Here is a 6,372-nt window from a genome sequence, read left to right as displayed (position 1 = left end):
TCAGACAGGGTTTCTTTGTGTAGCCCTGGCTGTACTGAAACTCACTCTGTAGGTCAGGCTGGCCTTGAACTCAGAAATTCACCTGCCTCTGCCTCCCAAGTGCTAGGACTAAAGGCGTGTGCCACCACTGCTCTGCTCAAGCTAGTCTTAAACAGCATTGATCCTCCTAACTCAGAAGTGGAGATCATAGACATGAATCACTGTGGTTAGCTAGGGGTTATTGATCCATTTATTTGTTGAAATGGAGCAAGTTGATTACTGTGCTCAGCCTAGTTTCTCCATCTGTAGATTAAGGGTTGCTATGACCTTCTCTGCATGGTTACTGGTGAACTTGAGGCATTGATGAATATAAGGAATGGAGAAATACAACCTGGAGACAAGAAGGGCAACCTGGGCTAGTATCATTCTGATACTAAAATGAGGTAAAGACACAATGAAAAAGGAAAACTACAGGCCAATCTCCCTGATGAACATAGATCCCAAAAAGCTCCACTAGACACAAACAGAATATAGACAGTCTTCTAAAAGATTATCCACAATGATCAAGTTGGCTTTATCCTGAAATTCAATGATTGTTAAACATATCTAAGTCAATACATGTATTAAGTCATATAAATAGACTTAAAGACAAAAATCACGTGATAATCTCAATAGATGCAAAAATGGTCTTTGACAAAATCCAAAGCAACTTCATGATAAAAGTCCTAGAGAAAGCAGGGCTAGACAGAACATACCTCAACACAATAAAAGTTATTTCTGAGAAACCCACAGCCAACATCATCCTAAATGGAGAAAAGTTGAAGAATCCCACTGGAGTCAGGCGAAGACAAGGCTGCCCACCGTCCCCACTCCATTATAACATTGTCCTTGAAGTACTTGCTGGAGCAATAAGGCAATGGAAGGAAATTAAAAATATACAAATAGGGAAAGAAGAAGTCAAACTATCCCTGTTTGTAGATGATGTCACACTATACATTAGAAATCCAAAATTTTACCAGAAAAGTTTTAGGAATGATAAGCAAAATCAGCAATGTGGCAGAATACTGAATCCACCCACACAGATTTACAGCTTTTCCATAAACCAATAACAAATGCATAGAGAAGGAGATCATTGACACTTTCAGATTCACAATAACCTCAGGAAAATAAAATATCCAGGAATAAGCCTAACCAAAGAAGTGATGGACTTCTACAATGAAAACCTTAAATTTAACTAGAAAGAGATAAAGAGTAGAAAAGGAAAATGTTCTATGCTCACACACTGGTAGAATTAATAAGTATGAAAAGGACCATTTTACCAAAAGCTATTTTCAGATTCAATGCAATCCCAATAAAAAATCCCCATCATATTCTTCACAGAAATACAAAACAGCTTTCATAAAATTCATACAGAACCACCAAAAATGCCAGATAGCAAAAAAATCCTGAACAGAAAGAACAAAGCTAGAGGGACTACCATCTTAGAGCTTAAGATACACCCCAGAGCCATTGTTAGTGATAACAATGTATTAGTGACTCAGAAATAGACATGTAGACCAATGGAACAAAACCAAAGTCCCAAACATGATTATTGATAACTTTGGTCACCTGGTATCTGACCACAATGTCAAGACATAAATGTGAAAGAACAAATCATCTTTAACGCGTGGTGCTGGGAAAACTGGATGTCCACATGCAGAAGAACGAAATTAGACTTCTAACTATCACTTTGCACAAACACTGAGCTGAATGCCCTGCCCCCAATCCCATGTCCACAGAAGCTTCGGAATGTGATCTCACTTACAGGTAGGCTGCTGGTTAAATTTCGGGTAGGATAAAATGAAGTCATTCTGGATTGGGGGAGGGGTATCCTAAACCCAATGCAGATGCCTACTGTTCTCCCAAAGAGGAAACTCCAAGAGCCAAAGTGAAGGCCATGAGTTGTTCCGTTGGTCTTTGGCATTCTCTGGGGTAAGATGAACTCAAAGTTCTTTTGATTTGCATTCCCCTAATTGCTAGGAACAATGAACATTTTTTTTTTTTTTGGTTTTGTTTTTAGAGATAATTTTTAGCCTTTTTCTTTTTTCTTTTTTTTAAAGAACTCTCTAACCAGGTTCTAGGTCCTTGCTTTGAATAAGTCATTTGCATTTTCCTGTCTTGCTCTTTTTGTTAGGGACCCTACAGCTGGGTATATGCACTGAGTTTGGTGTGCTTTAAGCAGGTAGCTGTGGTGAGACCTAGCTAAATGCTGATCAGCATTCACAGGCAGGCGTGCATAGCTGCCTGGCCTAGATACACCGAGCAGCCTGCAGAATATAGAGCACACACACTAACTCTTGACCATGTAGAACCCATACCATTAGCTAACATCTCCAGATACTGGAAGCCACTATAGGGTTCCAGAACCTTCCTTAAAAAAAAGAAAAAAAGAGAAAGAGAGAGAAAAAGAAGAAAGAGAGAAGAAAGAAAGAAAGGAAGAAAGAAAGAAAGAAAGAAAGAAAGAAAGAAGGGAAAGAACCAACTTGCTTGCTTTCAATTGCTTTTTTCTTCTTCTAGATCTAGCCAATACTGTACTTGGCTGTACTGAAAACAAACAAACAAACAAACAAATTTCACTATCTATTTCTGGGTTTGGTGTCATTTCCAAAAGGCTGGTCTCTCTCGGTGAGGCTCTTGATGCCATTTTCCTCCTCCCCTCTCCTTCCTACCTCCCTCACTTCCATGTAGCACTGAAGGCATTAATTTAGGCATTCCACAAAACTAAAGACAAGCAAGCTTTCAGATACTGACTTTGAAGGGAACTCAGCTTTTGTTTGCTTCACCACTGCTTTCAAGGCACTTTACTGCTTGCCACCGAGCACAGACTACAGCCCTTCTTCACGGCTATGACTGTCTCCCTGCCCAGGTTCCCTCGGAATCCCTACTCTATTATCCCTGTTGTTAGGACATTTGTGCAGAAAAACAAAATACATTTCTCCTGCCTACTGAAGAGAAGTACAAATAAATATAAACTAATCTTATAACTATAACTTGGGTTAGTTCTTGTAGCTTCTACCACATAAGCATGCCCTACGCTGTAGTATCCAGAAGGTCACATTAAACAACAGGTGCTCAGGGAAACAGGATCGGAGCTAAACAAAACCAAGAAAAGCTAATCCCTCCCCACAAGGCTCACTGTGCTGGCAGGGTATCTTTACGTATGTGTAATCAGGGGCCTGATCAGTTTGCTTAAGCTAGCCATTTTCAATGTCTGTTTTGCTTGTGGTGCTGAGTGGTGAGCACAGGACCTTCACTGCCCTACTAAGCTACTTCTCAAGCCCTGATATTGTACTTTCCATAAGGCACACTGCTCCCTCCTTTTCCAGAGTGCAGAAGATGCCTTTTGAGTGGGCATCATATACATACTGCCACGGTTCAATCACCAGCAATCTGACCCTCCCACTGCCCCTGGATAGCATGTATTATGTGTGTTTCAACAAATATTTATAAGAAAAAAATGTGACATTTCTGTACCAGGACATCCAGGGATGACACTCCAGAAATGGTATCTTAATTGAGACTATTCTTCCTCTGGAAGTATCAGCTATATGAAACATCTGGCTGTGCTAAAGGTAGTTGAAGATCCGGGTGGAGGGAATGAGAAACACTCCTGTACCTTCCTGGATGCATCTTTAATCATAAGGCAGAAAGGTAAGCAAACAAAAATTAAGATAAGGCCACTTTACCTTAATTTACATAAAGCAGCAGAGGAGCCACAGAATTAAGAAGGGCTCTCAAGAAACAAAGACCCAAGGAGCACACTGTTCACAGTGACATTTAACTTAATGCTAATACTTTATATATGAGACAAATATCCTCTCTTCCACCACTTGGTAGTAAAGACAGCATACACAGAGAGGAAAAACCCTTAAAACAACGGAGGTGAAGAACATTGAGTCATTGTCTTTGGCACCAGAACTATTTGCTGTCCCCAACATTGATGGCTGGTGTGGAGATGCTGTGTGGTGAGTAAACGCCATTAGCAGGTCAGATGCGCCCACAGATGGAGTCTCTCAGGTTTGATAAATAAGGGATAGAGCTTAGCATCCAATCTAGGAGTTCTGCTTTGTGGAGGCAAGAGAGTACTGTTTTATCATAATATTGAGGACTGGAATACTGGAAAATGTAAACCAAGGCTTTGTGATTCATTCCAGGGCATTTTTAAAGAAAAAAAATAATAAATGTTATCATTTTTTTTTCAGTAAAGATTTAGTTTTAAATACTTAAGATGGTCTACTATTACTCTTTAGCCCAGAAATATTTTCCATCTGAGTTGTATAGAAACAGATCTCTTTTAGTTTCTGCACCCAGGCCAATGGGAGTCACTGTGTTAATCATCGTCTGTTACAAATTGAAGCTTTTCAGGTGAGGGTTGAGAGATGCACTCATCTATGCACATAACAATAAGTCACTAAAAGTTGATTCAATACTATGTCCATTTATCTACAATAACAATAGTAGGTTCCCACCTGGGGCCTAGGATCTATCTAACCATAGGTTCTTAGTCTGGTGCCAGGTATGGGTTTCATCTCATGGAACAGGACTCAAATCTACTCTGAAAATGCTCAGCTTTAAAGGGAACATATATACCACATCACTCACCCATGGCTCAGAATCACTGTAGAAGGAGGTAAAAAAAAGAGTTAAAGAGTCATAGGTGGTGTACAGCTACAGGAAACATGTGGACACAGCAGGATAACTGTGCACATGAACTTACTTATACAAAACCTGTACAAGCTTGTGCCAGACCAGTATGGAGAAGAGAGTTGGGCACACAATCCCACCCCTAGCCATGGAACAATGTACAGTTGTTAGCTATCGGGAGAGAATGAAATAGTTTTCTCTAAAAGGGTACCCTCTGGTAAGCTCACACATCCAAGAATATTTGGGTGAATCTCATGAAAACACACTAGATAAAAGTTAAAAGGAAACCAAACAAAAACCCCACCAGAGCATGCCCCTTATACCAGTCCTCTACTGAGCAGATGCACGAAGCAGCACCGAGACTCAAGAGGAAGCAGCCATCTAAGCTTTCAGAACTATGAGTCAAAGAAACAAAATGTCTTTTCTTGTGCTCAATGGTTAAGAGCACTTGCTGTTCTTACAGAGGACCCATGCGCAGTTCCCAGTGCCCGCATAGTGGGTCACAGTCATCTGTCTGATCCAGGCGAACTGATGACTTCTTCTAATCAGGCACACATATGCACATGGAGGTGAAGCACTCACACATAAAATGAAATAAATCCTTACAAAATTAAAAATACATCTTTACTTTATAAGTTAGCCAATTTTGGGTATTTAGTTTCATGCAAATTCATCTGGAATAACAAAAAACCTAGGATAGTGAAAACTATTCTCAACAATGAAAGAACCTCTGGTGGAATCACCATCTCAGACCTTAAGCTGTATACAGAGCAATTGTGATAAAAACTGCATGGTATTGGTACAGTGACAGACAGGTGGATCAACGGAATAGAATTGAAGACCCAGAAATGAACACACACACCTATGGTCACTTGATCTTTGACAAAGGAGCTAAGACCATCCAGTGGAAAAAAGACAGCATTTTCAACAAATGGTGCTGGCTCAACTGGTGGTTAGCATGTAGAAGAATGCAAATCGATCCATTCCTATCTCCTTGTACAAAGCTCAAGTCCAAGTAGATCAAGGACCTCCACATAAAACCAGATACACTGAATCTAATAGAAAAGAAAGTGGGGAAGAGCCTCGAGCACATGGGCACAGGGGAAGATTTCCTGAACAGAACATCAATAGCATATACTCTAAGATCAAGAACTGACAAATGGTACCTCATAAAATTACAAAGCTTCTGTAAGGCAAAAGACACTGTCAATAGGACAAATGGCAACCAACAAATTGGGAAAAGATCTTTACCAATCCTACATCTGATAGAGAGGTAATATCCAATATATACAAAGAACTCAAGAAGTTAGACTCCAGAGAACTAAATAACCCTATTAAAAATGGGATACAGAGCTAAACAAAGAATTTTCAACTGAAGAATACCGAATGGCTGAGAAGCACCTAAAGAAATGCTCGACATCCTTAGTCATCGGGGAAATGCAAATCAAAACAACCCTGAGATTCTACCTCACACCAGTCAGAATGGCTAGGATTAAAAAACTCAGGTGACAGCAGGTGCTGGAGAGGTTGTGGAGAAAGAGGAACACTCCTTCATTGTTGGTGGGATTGCAAGTTGATACAACCACTTTGGAAATCAGTTTGGCGGTTCCTCAGAAAACTGGATATAGTACTACCAGAGGACCCAGCTATACCACTCTTGGGCATATACCCAGAAGATGCTTCAACATGTAATAAGGACACATGTTCCAC

The 6,372-nt window shown here is 40.2% G+C and overlaps 1 protein-coding gene across 11 annotated transcripts in view; it reads right to left on the bottom strand.

Annotated features, from left to right (window-relative positions):
* Positions 1-6,372, bottom strand: part of Plcb4 (phospholipase C beta 4) — a 363,080-nt gene that overhangs the window by 35,938 nt on the left and 320,770 nt on the right. The gene's annotated exons all lie outside the window — the stretch shown is intronic.

Source organism: Mastomys coucha, unplaced genomic scaffold (genome assembly GCF_008632895.1).
Source record: "Mastomys coucha isolate ucsf_1 unplaced genomic scaffold, UCSF_Mcou_1 pScaffold15, whole genome shotgun sequence".
Taxonomy (NCBI): Eukaryota; Metazoa; Chordata; class Mammalia; order Rodentia; family Muridae; genus Mastomys; species Mastomys coucha.
The sequence above is the reverse complement of the archived record's forward strand: the minus strand, read 5'-3'. Positions and strand labels throughout refer to the sequence as shown.